The sequence below is a fragment of the Falco peregrinus genome, chromosome 3 (genome assembly GCF_023634155.1).
Source record: "Falco peregrinus isolate bFalPer1 chromosome 3, bFalPer1.pri, whole genome shotgun sequence".
Lineage (NCBI taxonomy): Eukaryota > Metazoa > Chordata > Aves > Falconiformes > Falconidae > Falco > Falco peregrinus.
The window spans coordinates 98,467,209-98,484,220 of record NC_073723.1 but is presented as its reverse complement, the minus strand read 5'-3'; the positions used below and the strand labels follow the sequence as shown (position 1 = coordinate 98,484,220).

The window sequence follows — 17,012 nt, the reverse complement described above, 5'->3', positions numbered from 1 at the left end:
CACAAAATGCAAAAACTGAATTGGACTTGTTTGTTGATGATACACTGCTGTGAGAGATAGTATTGACTTCTATAGGAAGTCTTCATGGGCTGGTGTCCTCATTTCAGCTGGGATGGAGTTGATTTTCTTCTTAGTAGCTGGTGCAGTGCTGTGTTTTGGCTTTGGTGTGAGAATAATGTTGATAGCACACTGATGTTTTTAGTTGTTACCAGGTAATGTTTATACTAAGTCAAAGACTTTTCAGTTTCTTGGGCCCTGCCAGCAAGAGGACTGGAGAGGCACAAGGAGTTGGGAGGGGACACAGCCAGGACAGCTGACCTGAAGCAGCCAAGGAGGTAGTCCATACCACGGGACATCATGCTGGGTATATAAACTGGGGGGGTTGGCCAGGCTGTGCCGATCGTTGCTGAGGGACCGGCTGGGCACCAGTCAGCAGGTGGTGAGCAATTGTATTGTGCCTCACTTGTTTTCTTTTTTCCTTTCCCTTTGGATTTCATTCCTCTCCTTCTTTCCCTTCTTTTCATTTTAACTGTTATTGTCATTATTATTATTATTGATTTTTCATTTTTATTTTATTTCAATTATTTAATTGTTCTTATCTCAACCCTCGAGTTTTACATTCCTTTCCGATTCTCATCCCCATCCCTTTGGGTGAGGAGGGAGTGAGCGAGTGGCTGCGTGGCACTTAATAACCGGCTGGGCTTAAACCACAACAGCTGGACTTTGCAGGAATGAGAGAGTGAGGTTAATGTTGTTCAGACCAAACCTCTGACACAGGATGCATGGGAGGCTTAAAGACACTTCAGCAAAATGAGTATATTAAACTGAGAGAGAGAAAATACATTGCCGTTAGAGATGCATCTGAAAGCTTGGCTTTTCCCAGTAGCAGAGATAAAAAACATTTGTGGCAGAGTAAGGGAACTAGGTAAGGCTTGAAAATATTATTTTTGTTCTCAGAACAGTATAAATGTTATTCAGAACCAGAAAACTTTCCTCTAAGATAGTCCCAAGCTTTCAAAATATTATGCATCATTTCTACTGGGAAAAGACAATAAAAGTAAACCTAGACAGAGTGTTTACAGCATTCCCTTACAACAAGGAATTTTACTTCTTTCAGAAATTATGTAAGTTTTTTCAGAGCAGTGTATCAAATATTACTTCAGTAATTCATGTATTCAACTTTTAACCCCCCAATCTTACATATATGTTTACATAACAGTAATATCCATGTCTAGTAGCCAAATATCCACTTGTTTTCATAGAGCAGTTCCATGCCATTTTTGCAGCGTGTCTCCAACAGCGGTGTGATAACCTAAGAGTTTCAGCATGGTTTTATTGTTTAGATTCATTCTGGACTGCAGCAGTATGGTAGGGAGATACAAGGACTATGAACTGCTCTCAGGTTTTAAACTAGAAACTTGTTTCAGTCCAAAGATATGTACTCAAGGTCTGGCTTTACAAGTCCTTAGAGTCCTTTGCTCTTCCATCTCTGAAGCTCTGTTAGCTTCAAAAAATATCAAGGTTTTATTTATTTGCTTAGGTATATCCTACAACTAGCAGCTTCAACTAGGAAATTATTTTTACTGAGTAAGCAACAGACAGATTTGAACATTGGTGTTTGTATTAGCACTGTCTGTACATGGCAGTAATATTAAAGACTTTACTCACATCTGCCTTGATGTTGCAAGGCAGTGTGTGTTAAAAAAATATGTTGAACAGGAACAAAATACATTTTATGAATGTAATATCATGTGATGGGGTCCTGGTGGGCACCAAGTTGACCACGAACCAGCAATGTACCCTTGTGGCAACAAAGGCTGATGGTGTCCTGGGCTGCATACAGAGGAACATTGCCAGCAGGTCGAAGGGGGTGATCGTTGCTTCCCCTCTGCTGGGCACTGGCGAGGCCACACCTGGAATGCTGTGTCCAGTTCTGGGCTCCCCAGTAAAAGAGAGGTATATGGATGTACTGGAGAGAGTCTGGTGAAGGGCCACAAAGATGATTAAGGGACTGGAGCGTCTCTCCTATGAAGAAAGGCTGAGAGAGCTGGGACTGTTTCATCTAGAGAAGACAAGGCTCAAGGAGGATCTTATCCATGTATTTAAATACCTGAAAGGAGGACGTAAAGAAGACAGAGCCAGGCTCTCCTCAGTGGTGCCCAGTGACAGGACCAGAGGCAACGGGCACAAACTAGAACACAGGAGGTTCCCTCTGAACATCAGGAAGCACTTCTTCACTGTGAGGGTGACTGAGTGCTGCCACAGGCTGCCAAGGAAATTGTGGAATCTCCCTCCTTGGAGACAGTCAAAAGACACATGGACTGGTCCAAGGCATCTTGCTTTAGATGGTCCTGCTAGAGCAGGGGAGTTGGACCAGATGACCTCCAGAGGTCCCTGCCGACTTCAACCATGAAGCCTTTTTGGGCTTCGGTGATGCCTGTACTTCCTTTTTACTCATACGTACAACATTTGAAGTCACCTGTACGTGAAGACACAAATCTTTGAAAGTAGAGGTTGTCCCAGATTTTATGTGGAAGACTGAGCTAAAATGGTAATTCTTTGATTCTTACTGTAATCCCTTTACTGTATTGCTTTAATCAGGCAGTGCTGGTTTTTTGCTTCCACTAAATCATCAGTCTCTAGGAGTAATTCAGTAATTTCAAATTAGCTCATTTGATACTGCGGGTTCTGAAAATGCTTGCTGAGTATCAGTAAATGAAGACTCAAATACGTACAAACATAAAAGATTTTAAATATTCAGCAATTACTGATGGAATTGTTGTATAACTAGAAATCAGATCTTGTCAAGGTTCTCATCCTTAAATATTCATGTTAGTCTGAAGGTTTTTTTCAGCCTGAGATTCCATGCTTCTTTTTTCTATGAAGAGCCTAAGTACGACTAAGAAAAAAATAGTGTAATATACATCATATTTTATACGTGTAGGTATACATGTGTGTGCATGTATAAATTAATGTCATGACTTTAATACTTTAATTTTTGCAGTAGCAGAAGAAAATCTTGGCTGTCTAATTTATACTAGACACTTCTATTTTTCACAAAAGTTATTTGATTATAAATAGACCATTCTGTGTCTTAGAATTGACAGATAGGCTGAAGAACAGACATTGGGAGATGAAAAACAATCCAGCTTTATTTACTAAAATCTAGTGATTCTATTAAGTTCATATTAATTGAGTTTACATACACATATTGATGATGCCATTAGTCCATTCTGTTATTACCAGAATAAGAATGCATCACCTACTCCATTCATTCTCCTGTTTGAAAATCCTTTTAAACAGTTCTCACTTTGTATTTCCTTCCTAAAGCAGAACAAATTGCTTTTCATTCCATTCACAAATGAAACATGAGCTCTTTGCCCTCCAGTAAAATGCATCTTATTATAAACAAATTGTCACTTAAAGAAATACAGACTAAAAGTCGGGATTCACTTGTGTTAAAGTATATATACATCTTCTGTATAAGAGATTCATGCATTCCTTTATTCAAGGCAAAACCTATAGTTTTAAGATACCAAAGTTGTTCTGTGAACAGTGGAACTAATTTTTTTAAATTACTTTAAATTTTATTTTAAATTTAAGTTTTTAAAATTATTTTTTTCTCCCACATTCTTCAGTCCTTCCCATCCCAAGTACTTCTTCCAACTCCTTCCCATGTCTTTTGCCAGTTTGGCTGAGAATATGGCAACATATGCTGTTGCTGAAATGAGCGTGTGCTGATTGCCTGTTCATTATATCCATGGTGACTGGCCAACTGGCTGAACTGCAGCTGGCTTTTCCTTAGTGGTAGCACTGATTTTGATCCATCCCTAGGAAACAGTTTTCGCAAAATGTATAGGAATTTACTGTCTCTGAGAACTGTATATGAAGTCTTAAATACTCAATGGACTCACAGGTTTAGGAAGGAGAGGCCTGGCAGTACAGTCGGATGTCTTCCTTGGGAAAACAGGTTCAAAGTTATTGTCATATTGTACTCGCATCTCAGAAAAAAAGAATCTCAAAGTCCATCAAAATTAATAAAATTATCAGAACTACTAGATCTAACTAAAATTACTCTGGGCAACAGCATGACTTTTAATTTTGTAGTGTCATTAGAGGGAGAACTATTTGCAAAGTTTTGATGCCTACTGAAGTTAGTGAGGTTACGTAAGTGTAACTTAATGGAACATGGTTTTAGAATACTCTTGTACTGTCTTTTCCAGAGTAAGTGAAAGATAAATCCTGATGCAGCAAAGCAAAATACTGAAATTATAAAACAAAAGCTGTATCTCCCAAGAATTTTTGAAGTTGCATGAGGTTAAAAGCATAGGTGATGTATGGCCAGATCCACTGATATACAGGCACAAGTCAGATTCTCCCATTTTTCTTAACAAAACTCTTCTCGTTAAGGAACCCATTTAAACCTGAAATGTCAAAGCAGTACGCACCATTTTTGTCTAAGGCCAGCTTGCATCTAGAGTGCCTTTGTGTCCGTAAGGCATTATTAGTATTTTTCCAATACAGTATCTGTGTTACATGATTTCAAGGCACTACATTCCAGACATTGCAGAAGGAATGCTTGCTGATTCAGTGACCTGGAAGTCTGAAACTCGCAGGCTTCAGACAGGGAAGTCCTCCTCATCTTCCCTGGAGCAGGGGAGCCATCTAGCAGAAATTTGTCAGCCTGCAGGATCCTGACAGGTGAACAAGTTTCCTGCTGAGCAATTCCAGTGAATAGATGTATTCTTCCATCAATTATATTCTGTCAAATTGGCATTTATAATTTGAAACCTGCTTTTAAAAAAAATTTCTAGCAGGCTTTTGTAAACAAGAAAAAGAGTGGAGCTGAATATTAATATTCCTTAATTTGCTTATTTCTTGTGGTGCCTTCTTTTAAGAAATGAATGTTTCATTTTCTTCTTTTTATACAGCATAAAGCTGGGTTAAGTTCATTCCATTTATCAACTGGTCGATTTATTTGGTATTAGAAACAGTATTCACAAATGAACAAAATTACATTACTGGCTATAACCTGTAGCAGTTACCTGTGGCATACTGAAGCAGGACTCCTTGTTGATAGCTGGAAAATTATGCTTTGTCTTATTTAAAGAAGACTGCTTTCATCAAAGCAATCTTGAGTTTAAGGTACAATAACTATTATGAAAGCTTTTCAGAGCCACATGCAGAAATGACTGGAGCTGAAGTAACAGATGCCTGCTGATTTCTGAGATTAAAGAAATTTAATCGTGTGGTTTTGTGGTGGGTTAACTGTAGCAAAGGACCAAACTCCTACCCAGCTACTCACTCCCCCCTCCTCAGGGGACAGAGGGCGAAAATAGGAAAAGCAAGAACAAGAAAGCTCATGGGTCAAGATAAAGACAGGAGGATTGCTTACCAGTTATTGCATGCAAACCAGACTTGATTTGGTGAAAATTAATCTAATTTATTGCCAGTTAAAATAGATGTGGGTAGTGAGAAACAAAGACAGATATTACAACACTTTTCCTCCCCCTTTTCCCATGCTCAGCTTCACTCTTTTGCACCTGACTCCTCTGCCCTGTCCTGGAGGGGGACAGGTGAGAATGGGGGTCTGTATTACAGTCAATATACAGTGGTTTTCTCTTTGCCATTCATAGAACAGGTTGGGTTGGAAGGGACCATCAAAGGTCACCTAGTCCAACCCCCTGCAGTGAGCAGGGACATCTTCAGCTAGATCAGTTTGTTCAGAGCCCTGTCCAACCTGACCTTGAACATTTCTGGGGATGGGGTATCTACCACCTCTCTGGGCAACCTGTTCCAGTGTTTCACCACTCTCATTGTAAAAACTTTCTTCCTTATATCTAGTCTAAATCTAACCTCTTTTAGTCTAAAACTATTACCCCTTGTCCTGTCGCAGCAGGCCCTACTAAAATGTTTGTCCCCATCTTTCTTATAAGCCCACTTTAAGTACTGAAAGGTTGCAAAATGCCTTCCTTTCCTGATTTCTTACACCTGAGGACTGAGAGCTTTTGGGCTTTATGGAAAGCATACTTAAAGATCTGCCAGCTCTGTTCTGCTCCCTTGCCCCCGAGGGCAGTTTCCCAGGTAGTCCTATTGACTAATTCCTTGAACAGCTGAAAGTTTCCTTTCCTAAAATTCAGGGTCCCAACTTTACTTTTTGTCTGACCCATACACCTCAGGACTGCGAACTCCACCATGGTTTGATCACTGCAGCCCAGGCTGCCTCTAATCATGACATCATCGATTAGCTCACTTGCATCGATGACCATCAGGTCCAGTCTGGTGTCCCCTCTGGTAGGGCTATTACCTGGCTTAAGAAGTTATCATCGATGCATTCTGGGAGTCCTCTGGATGGCCTACAGCTTGCTGTACTACTTTTCCAGCATATATTGGGATGGTTGAAGTCTCCCAGCAGGATGAGAGCCTGCAAGCACTATGCCTCCTGTAGCTGGAGTAAGAATCCCTTCATTGGGCAGCCTGTAGTAGACACCAGCCACAAGGTTCTGTTGCCTTGGTCTCTAATTCTTACCCATAAGCTTTTAACCTGCTTGTGGCTGTTCTTCAGAGACAGCTCTTCACACTCCATCCATTTTGTGATGTAGAGGGCAACCCCTCCACCCCTCCTTCCTCACCTGTCCTTTCTGAACAGCTTGTCACTATCGATAGCTGCACTCCAGTCATGGATTCACCTGACCAAGTGTCAGTGATGGCAGCTAGGCCATAGCTTTCTAGCACCATGATGGCTTCCAGCTCCTCCTGTTTGTTGCACATGCTGCATACATTGGTGTAGAGGCACTTCAGCTGGGCTGTCAGCTGTGTCACCTTCTTAAAGGAACACCCTTAAATTCCTTTCTTCTCCCGCTTTTTCTATGACCTGGCATGAGTTCTCCACAAGCTGGAGTTCCTGTCAGTAAAATCTTTTCCGACATGGGCTTTTCCCCAGGCTGCTGGTACTATCTGCTCAAGCACCATGGAACACCTCTTCCTCCTCCTTTTCTGACCTTGCTGTTTCCTCTGCTGTTTCTCACTCTTTGTGTCCCTTCTTCCTGTGCCTATCCAGCATTTTTTGTGTTTTCTTAAATATCTTTTCACAGAAGCACCATGAACAACTTTGCTGATAGGTGCAACTTTGACCTGTTGTGAATCTGTGCTGAGCCAGCTAGGAAGGGTGGCATTTAGCACAGAGCAGCCCCTGACCTCTTCCCACAGAGACCACCTCTGCAACTCCCCTGCTACAGCAACCTTGCATTTACACCAAATACAGCTTCTTATTCTTTGCCTTCCTTTAGTACCGAAATACCAGTAACCAGTAAATAACCTTATTCTTTGCCTTCCTTTAGTACCGACATACCAATAACCAGTAAATCATATGTAAGAATGGGAACTGTGTATCAGAGTAATCTCAGTATTATACATGGTATGACTAAGACTCTTGAACGATAAAGGCAGTCACTCGGAACTGGCATTAAGAGACTCCCCAGTTCCTGTTCTCCCTTTCTCTGTGGATAAAGACTTGGTATGATGCTCCTTTTCAAAAGTGGGACCCAACAAGCTGGGGTCAGTTCCCAGCTCTACCAGTTCATTTCCTTAGCAGGCTGTCACTATGTCAGTAATCTGTTTCCATCCCACAGACTCAGCTGTGGAATTCTTTGAGGAGGTCAGGGAGACTGTACGATCACAGACACAGTCATAGCTCTCACTGTCTTCAAGGAGAAATACGATAGCAAAACCCAGCGGAGCAAGGCCTGCTTCTCACAGGCCTGATGAACTGTTCTCTGTTCCCCCAGCCCACCCGGCTATTGGACACTAATCACATCCTCGTCTTGTACATGCACTGGGAGCTTATTGCGCTTCTAAACTTCCCAGCTCGGTACAGATTGCAGGGAAATGCTGTGGACTTTCTGAGCACGGATGGGCTGTTCAGTTTGCCATTGCAGGAGTGGCACCTAACAGGCCACGTGCTCTGGCCACCTGGGCATCCCCATGTCATAATTAACATCCTGCTTGCCCTGCTTAACACAAACAGAACAGTTGAAAAGGAATTTGAGGCTAGGTGGGTGGTGATTAATTAAATCTAAACTTTCTAACTAAACTACACTTTCAATGAAGAGTTTAGAGATTGTGACTATTCTCCCCATTTCTTTTAAGTCATTTTAAAAAAAAAGGCCAAAATCAGAACTGCCAGCAAGGTACAAACTACAAACACTACAGGGAATTAGTTTTGAGAGGTTATAAGACACTTGGGCTATTGTAGTTAAACTGAAAAAATGAAATACCCTAGATTTAGCTTTCAATATAAATGAAAATTGTCCGAAGTACATGAACTACTAGATAATGAATACAGAAAGCTGCAGTCTGCTATTACCAGCAATTTTCAGAAAGGAAAACTTTTATGGAAAAGGCTCCAATTTATCCAAGAGTTGTCGGATATTAGATTGTGCGTGACACTCAACCAATATGAACTTTTACAGCTCTACTGAAGTCAGCATTGTCTAGAAAAGATTAAAATCTGACTGATTATTTCTAGTTAGCTGGAGTTTTTCTACATTGGAAATGCTCAAAAATCGTCTGCACTAATGATATGCTCATTAAATCATCTAATGATATTAACAATAACAGTGGTGTTGGTGATTGGGGTAAATGAAGAAACATTCTCAATGGCATCCAAACCTAAATTATTCCCTCTTCTTTTTAAAACTGTGCAATTTGTAATGCCTGTTTTTTATCAAATTCATCTCTGTTAATAAGATCTATAATTATGAAGCAGGAAGGCATAACGAGATTGGCTGATTATAATGCAGGGAGCATAGATGAGTACTAATTCCCCAGAGGATGAAGCTCTCTGGTGATGGCGCTAGCATGCTTAGGGCTGCTAGGCTGCTATTTCTAAACATCTTTATTTTGAAGGAATTGTGTTCATTGGAAGTTATTAGTTTGAAATGCTCAAAAGCTTTTATTGTAGCTGCTGTTTGCTTTCTTTTTGGTATTAATTTCTGTCTGCAGCAGAAGTATCACAATCTAGTAACAGATACTCTCTGTTGATGGAACAGCTCCGATTCTATGGCTGCAATCTGTCTACTCAATCCTGCAAGTATTTAATAATGCAGCTGTTTAGATTTGTTTCAACATGGTCATTTATTTGGATAAGCAAGGCTTTGCTACATCTTCTGATCTGGTGGGTGACGTAAAGTAAAATTTTCAGTTCTCTCTGTCTTAATTTCTCTATGTGTAAAACTGAGATTGTGTTACAGATCTTCAGTCTGTCTTACTTAGGATTCCCAGAATGTATCCCAGATGCATTGAGTTGAGGATTGGGATAAACAGCAACATCTTGTATTTTGGATGTTGTCCTCAGTTCTGAACCAAAGTCTAGCTGATGGGAAGCTGACAACCTGCTTCTCTCACCCTGCTTCTTAAGGCACATACCTCTTTCAAATTCTCTTCCTGCCCATCTCCTTAGCAACATCCCAACATTCAAATGAAGATGTAGTATCTATAGCTTATTTGGGGGTTGCTGACTTTCCTATTCTGAAAAAACATTGCCTAATTTATTCTCTCTTCCTCCTCACTGCTATGCGGAGGTCTTTGCATTTTAATGTTAAAAAAGTTGTCTATGGTGTTTTGAAGGGCTGACTAGTATGATGACGAACTCAAACAGATGGCTGTACTTGCTTAGTGGAAGATGCCAAGTACACAGCATGTGAAACTCCACAATCAGTGGACTTCTAAATGAGAATTTTGAAAGAATGTGAGCCCCAGGTCAGGGAGAGGTTAGTGATATCAAACCCCACTAGATGAGGTTATGTCTTAGGGTAACAGATCAAAGAGAACAGGAATATAATGCACTTCCATGTTTTATCTGTCACTACCTGCTGAAGTTAAAGGTGACTGCTCAGGTAGCTTCAAGAAAGCAGCCTCAAAGCCAGCAAACTTAGGAACTGGTGGAAAAGAAAGTAATACCTGGGACATTGCCTCTCTCCATTCTAAAGGCACAAGGTAAAGTGCTTTCCTCTTCTTAGTGTGTTGTCAATAGGTCTGTTGATTCCCATGGACTTAGCAGGTAGACACTGAACGATCAGTTAGTGTGGGACTTGTGGGATGGTTCAGAGCAGGGCTACTGAGGCAGACGTTGTACAAAGATGGTATAGTAGACTTTTTAGCTGGTGATCTCACGCTTTAAACAGAAAAAAAAAAAAAAAGTAAGTATGAGAAGGAAGTAGTACAGTTTATTGCAAGCCAAGGTGTGGCTGCAGATGACATGACATTTTTACAATACAGAGGGGATTTTTCAATTAATCTTCCAGGTTATATTATCCTAGGAGGATTGTAAGAAGGAAGATGAGTGAAGAGAGAGAGCAGGATTAGGAGCTGGGGGGAAAAAGATGAAGTGTGTGAATTAAGGATATTAAAGAAAGAATTTTGTTTGAACCAGTCAGCAGTATACACGAATAACAATATCCAGAGCAGAAACTCTGGTGAAGAACATGACTTTTGGAATTCCCTACTGCAACATCTCCCGGGGATGTTTCTTGTTTGCAACTGAGCAGGAGCATGTACAGCTAAGTTTGAGAGAGGATAAGGTCTGAAAAGAGAACATGACCATGATCCAGAAGTATAAATACATTCATAAAACAAAACAAAAGGAAAGGCTCAGTGCCATAAAAAATTCGAGGAATAAGAAGGAAAATAATAAAAAATGTTCTTCCTCTTTCAGGTAAGATTAACAGAGGCATAAGGAGTTAACAAGGTTATTACAGTGCTTTTCTATTAGTCCCATGTGGAGGCAAAGGCTGCAGTATGATTGCATCTCTGATTACACACTTGAAAATCCACAGATGTAGAGTAAAAACTAGGCACAGACAAAATAAACACTGTTAAAGTAGGAGAAGGTCTGAAAAAGAACATGTAGGGATTGGAAGAACATCTAAATAGATGATTACTTTTTCTTTGTATGAGACATCCTTCCTGAACCCTTGAACAAGTATGATTTAAAAGCAGGTATAGCAGTGTTTCAAAATCTTGGCCAATACATTTAGAGATTAACCTTCACAGGGAGTTTGCCAACTTGAAATTTAGGCATTGTAAGAACATGTGCAGGTTTGGCCACTACAATTTTCTTCAAATCTCACTGTGAATAGTGACTATTAGACTTGTATGTTCCATATCATGTATTTTTCTCTCCCTGCTTTGTTGGGGTCACAGAAAGAGAGCAAAGTGACTACCCAAGGGAAAACAAAACACAAGCTTACCCTCAGCACTCCAAGTTTCATAAAATAAATATCCTAGAAGCTCTAGATGCTTTCAAGAGTGAGAGGGTAAGTAACTTTACCCATGTGAATATTCTGTTATAGAAAATTTAGAGGGTCTGGTTTTGCAAGAGTAGGCAACGGAATGTTGCTTTTTTGGTTTTTTTGGGGGTTTTTTTTCTTTTCTTTTTTCTTTACTAGTCTTTTAATATGGAGTTTATTCTAACTTATTTTAAGTCAATTTTCTTATTAACCTGAGGTACTTCAGTTGTTTGTGGAGACATGGATACCACCTATTTGTTTAATCTAGGCTACTATGTTTTCCTCTACCACAGAGCAGTTGTAAAGCAAAGAAGTTTTAAAAGCCTATTGTAAATGGGACACTACTTTTAATATCAATAGCAGAAAGAAAAAAAAATCTGAAATGAGTGTGATTTTAAAAGTTTTAAAATTACAGCTGGGTATATTTTAACCTTCCAGGGTGGGATTCATGTCTTTCTATTGCAAGATTTTATCATCTCTTACAGATTTGTTTTGAAAAAAGAACAGGGAGTCAGGTTCATGGAAGTACTTCACTGCTTATGGTATTTCCCTGGCTGTGTGAGCTGCAATGCAGAATTCCAAGCTGTCTAGGTTTACACAGCATTGAGAGAACTGAGCTGAGCTGAAAGTAATTCCTTGGATCTTTGAGCCCTGCAAAGCCAAAGGAGTAGAAATATGATGTCCTGCTGAATTCTGTTACAAAGAGGCTGTGACAGTAACCATCAGGAAGAAGAGCTTTAAACAAAACGCTGAAATAGTGAAATGCCTACCCTGCACAGCACAGCATGAGGCAGAGGTACCTGGCCTGGCTCTGAGCAGCCACTGTGTTCCCTCAGAGTACAGGCAGAGAACAGCAACAGGAATATTCGTGGTGTGCATTGGCCTAAGTGGAGCTGGGCGTTTAGAAGGCTGTACTGTGGCTACTTTCACCTCCAAACTGGTTATCTCTCTCTGCCATAACACTACGTTGTGCGTACTCAAGTCCTAAGGAAATTAGTTTTTCTATACTGCAGTTTCTTCTGGGGGAAGCAGTAAGAACGTGCAGTTAAATATCTAGAAGTGAATAGTCACAGATACAAAATTATCCTCCCCATTGCAAAGTTCACAAGTTTCAGAATTGCTTTGTATATTTTGAGTTAGGTCAGGTTTTTGCTTTTCTGTGGGTTGCATGCCAAAGAAATGACCTTTGAGTGGCTTCACACCAGTGGGCTGTTTGTGACACAAAGCAGTATTATAGCTATCCCTGGATACATCAAAGGAGATGGCTTTGCTATTGCCAGGTATTAGGGATTCCTTCCTTTTTTTTTAACTACCTATGCCTCCCTGCCCTCAATTTATAATCTAGTCTTTTCTTCAATTATTGTGACCTGGTTTTAATTCATTTCTTCCTGGTGGGTGCATTCATTTGTCCAGGGTTCATCACTAAGAGGCTGTTGTTAAACATGATATTGAAGCCTTTAACACAAAAAGATTCTCTGTGTCTTCAAAACTGCAAGATGTTGGACATACAAGGATGAGGAAAATCATAGCACATCATTTAGAGGCAAATAGATATGAGGAAGTCTGCCTATAGTAGAACCAGTCTGGGAAGCAATGTTGGACTATTTTGGCCCTTCTATGTCTCTCATTTAATCTCTATTTCACCAACTATTCTATCAACTATTAGAGCTGGGGAAAGTATGGGAAAGGTTTTTGAAACAAACAGAGCACCACAGGAAAAAAATGGTTCAAATCTCCTAAGAGGATTTTTTAGACAAGAGAATTTCTATTGGTGGAAGCTTGTGAATGCACACAGCCATCTTTAAGGAAAATGCTGCTGAATAGCAGCTAATAAATTGAGCTAAATCATGTTTTTTAATATCCATATTACTAGGGGTAGAGTACTACATCCAAAGACTGAAAATGTTTACTGAGAACTGATTAGTCTCCTTTTTGCAAGAAAAATACTTTTCTCTTATAGTAGGGTACAAATCCTGATTTCCATTGGTTTACTCCATCTTTTTTTTTAATTACATTTTACAAAATCATCCAGATTTTATCATAGATGAAGATTCCATGCATCATTTTCTGCATAATCTGATTCTGTTCAACTGGCTTTGAATCTATGTCAAAATTTTCTGACAAAATATTACATGTCAAAGGGCTTTCAAACGTCAAGAGACTAAGATGTTTTGTTATCTTTTCATTTGTGGAAAATGTACTTAATGAAATCCAGTAGAGCTACTTTTTGAAACATAAATTCTTTTTAGCCCAAGTAAAAGTTTCACCATCTGTTACAGCTTCATGAAATTCTCATAAAATATCCATGATGACAAATTATTTCATATACATAATGGACTTGTGATTTCTCTGTCTGAACTTGTCTTTTTAAAGCTCCTAAATGAATTACTAAGCTTGCTACAAAGTGAAATGGTAGTGCAATGTCAGTTCAAAAAACCCCAGTTAGGTGCTCCTTTTTGTAAGTGACATTACTCTTTAAAATGCAATACAGCTAGCACTACAATTTTTAAAATGACTTCCCCTCTGTAGGGGCTTATTAACTAATTACATATTAATATTAGCAGGATGATCAAGTTTTATGTAGCTTTCTAGCTTCCTGAAGATATATTTGATTGACATAATTGGGCTTTTAGTTATGGAACAGCATCTGATTCCCATCTCAATTATGTCAGTGTAAATCCAGAGTATTGTATGTTTTTCTGTTTAGACTCTGGCCTATGAAAATGGTCTGCAATCTAAAGGCCCTGTAATGTTTGATTTTAGTCCAGAATATGTAAGAACTTCTACTGTATTATTACTGTTATTACTATTATTATTATGTGAAAGGTGCTTATTATTGTTATGAAGTAAAAGGCAAACAAGAAGAATAAGGGAGAAAAATGGCATTGGCTTTTTAGAGGTTTAAAATACTGTACAAAGTATTATCAGAGGTAGTATGGGAGGAAAGGTGTGGTGAAAAACACAACTTTATATTTCTGTTTCAACATTGATTATCAGTATATGTATACTGAATCAATGTTTTATCAGTATATGTATACTGAATCGATGTTTTAATGTAGTTCTATTTTCCTTTTCCCTCACTGAAACCCCTAATTTTTAGAATGAGAGATCAGTCTGGCAGGAATGCATATTTAACATTAAGCAAAAAATGGAGATAGAATAAAATGTAATGTCACGATCAGCAAGTTTGTGGTGGGTAGCTTCCTACATCAGTCCTTAGAGAATACCTTTACAAGAATTAGCCCTAAATCCGGATCCCATTGCATTTTAATCAGTTTAGCATGCCAACTCAAATGCCCTTTAACAACACTTTAACAAGTACTGTATTTATAATACAGCTTGCTCCCTTTGAGGTTTTCCCCGCATATACTAATTTGACACATTGGCTGAAAGCTTCATTTATTTCAGAAACTAAAAAATGGCTGCAATTGTCAATTTATTTTTGGAAAAGTACTTGTTTGATGATTTCAGAAAAGGCATTTCTCCTGTCTTCTTGCCAGAGGCAGGCAAAGTTTATGCAAATGACAATTTGAATGCTGGCTGTGAGTTAATAATGGGGCGGGGGCTACCAACTTCGAGAAAAATAACTGGAGGGCATTAGTAATATAAGAATCTACAAAAAAGAAAATGCCAGTTATTACTGTGTTCTTGCCTGAAGAACTTAAGCACCATTAATATTTTATAGATAGAATTATTCTTTATTCTGCCCATCGTAATTGGCAAACACAAATATCAACAATCTAACAATTATATATTTAAATTGCTATGCTGGTTTTTGCTTTGGGTTCTAGAAAATGGCATATAATCATAACCAGACATTATTTGTCTGTCTGTCTCGGGCAGTCCATCTGAGTCACCAAAAAAGTGAAGCAAAAGCAAAGTGTCACATACAAGCTTTTACCACAGTGGCTGCCAGGGCAGCTTAGATTTCTAAGTTTGGCTTTGTGCTGTAGCAGAAGATATGTATGTTTTCCCCACAATTGTGGAATTGCATTAATGACTCAGTTCTGAAGTACTTGTTTGGTATCAATGACTGAAGTGGAGTTTTGCCTGAAGACTGAAAAAGATTTTTATTACTTAGTCAAACGCCAAGTGTTGGATGTTAAAATGCAGTTAGCCGAACTGTGAGAATAACCAGAAATAACTTACCTATGCTGGAAAGCTTATTTTAAATTCTTCCTAATGTTTTTGTTCTCTCTCCTTAAAATGAGGACAAAGTAAAGTTTCTGCAAATATCCACTCTCTTCAACAACATAATGAAGACAAGAATTAATTAAGGATAATTAGGCCAATGTGAGGCATAGTGGAGACACATGTTTGCCAATTAGAAAATGAACTTTAAGTCAGGTATCGGGTATCTGCTTGCTGATAAGAATAGAGAGGTCTCATAAATGCATAACTAATAATCTTTGTAGCATCACAAAATACCACCATGTTACTGTGATCAAACATCATATGGTTGTATGGCATCTTGAAGAATATTAAGTATATATTTTTCTAAATGAAGTAGCATACAACAATATCACTCCTCATTCCAGAGAGGATAATGGCATTAAAGTGGACATTATTGAGGTGTTATTATGAAATATTTGTTTATGTTTGTTTCTGTAAAGAAAAAAGTTTGGAAAAACTCAGGGGACAAAGGTATATCACACTGTGCAAGAACTGCTTCATTACTTCTCAGTGCCAGTTTGCACCCTCCATTTGGTCTGATCATTTTCTGGCCTGATCAACAGAGGAGCAGAACTACAAAACATTTCCACATTGGGTGGGATTAATGGAGACAAACCACAAATCCTGTCTTTGCTTGCTGGGTCAAACCTGAGATCATACGTAAAGGTTGCAGGTTATTTGTGGGTGGATAGGGAGCTGTTTTGCAGAGGTGTATGTTACGTGGTAGTAGGGCAGCACAGATTTTTCTTTCAACTTTATTAATCACTGTTACGTGCTGGCATCACAAGTTCTCAGAATGCCTACAGTTCTTATGCTTTTTAGGTGTTGAACAGTACAGATCTTGCTAGCTGACCGATCTCACAGTCATAGGATTATTTATCTTAAAAATCTATCTATTAAATTTTGAATGGAATGGAACTGAACAGAACTAAGTTGAACAGTGCCAGCTCTTTCTGAAGGTAAATAAACCATCATAGCCAAATTACTGAAGACTGTACTCATACCTGAACATTCTTGTTGTGGCACATGAAACCACTCAAAAACATCAAATGGATCCATTTCTGAGTCACACTTCCCTTAGGTTTCCAAATTAACAGTGAAATGTACTTATCCAATGTAAAAAATAGCTCCCACAAACTACTTTATTACAAAATAATGCAGGAAAATAATTCCCCACAATTACAATAAAGTCAAACAGAAATGGAGACAGCTTTGCATTGGAGCCTAAGTCTTCTGAGTCTCAAACTTTGCTTAATCTTACCTTTTCACTCCCCTGCTCTTTCTGCCATTCAAGAAGGTAAGCAGCTTTGGTGGTTCGTGAGAGAAGAAGCTGACATCCTCCTAGCACTCTAAGACAGAGATTTGCCTTGGAGTCTGTGCAAGAATTAATCAGAGAATGACAGACACTTACATATTTACTTGTTGTATATCCAACAAAGGCTGGAATATCTGGTGCCTGAGCTAGTTAATTCAGAAATAGGTTGAGGATTCATGGCAGCAAACTGCATTTTATAAAGATACCCTAATCGTTAGGAAAAATAGTATCTTTAT

At 38.9% G+C, this 17,012-nt stretch overlaps 1 long non-coding RNA gene across 1 annotated transcript in view; it reads left to right on the top strand.

The window, feature by feature from the left end:
* The window catches only part of LOC114011939 (uncharacterized), a 76,508-nt gene that overhangs the window by 8,367 nt on the left and 51,129 nt on the right, over positions 1-17,012 (top strand). The window lies entirely within an intron of this gene.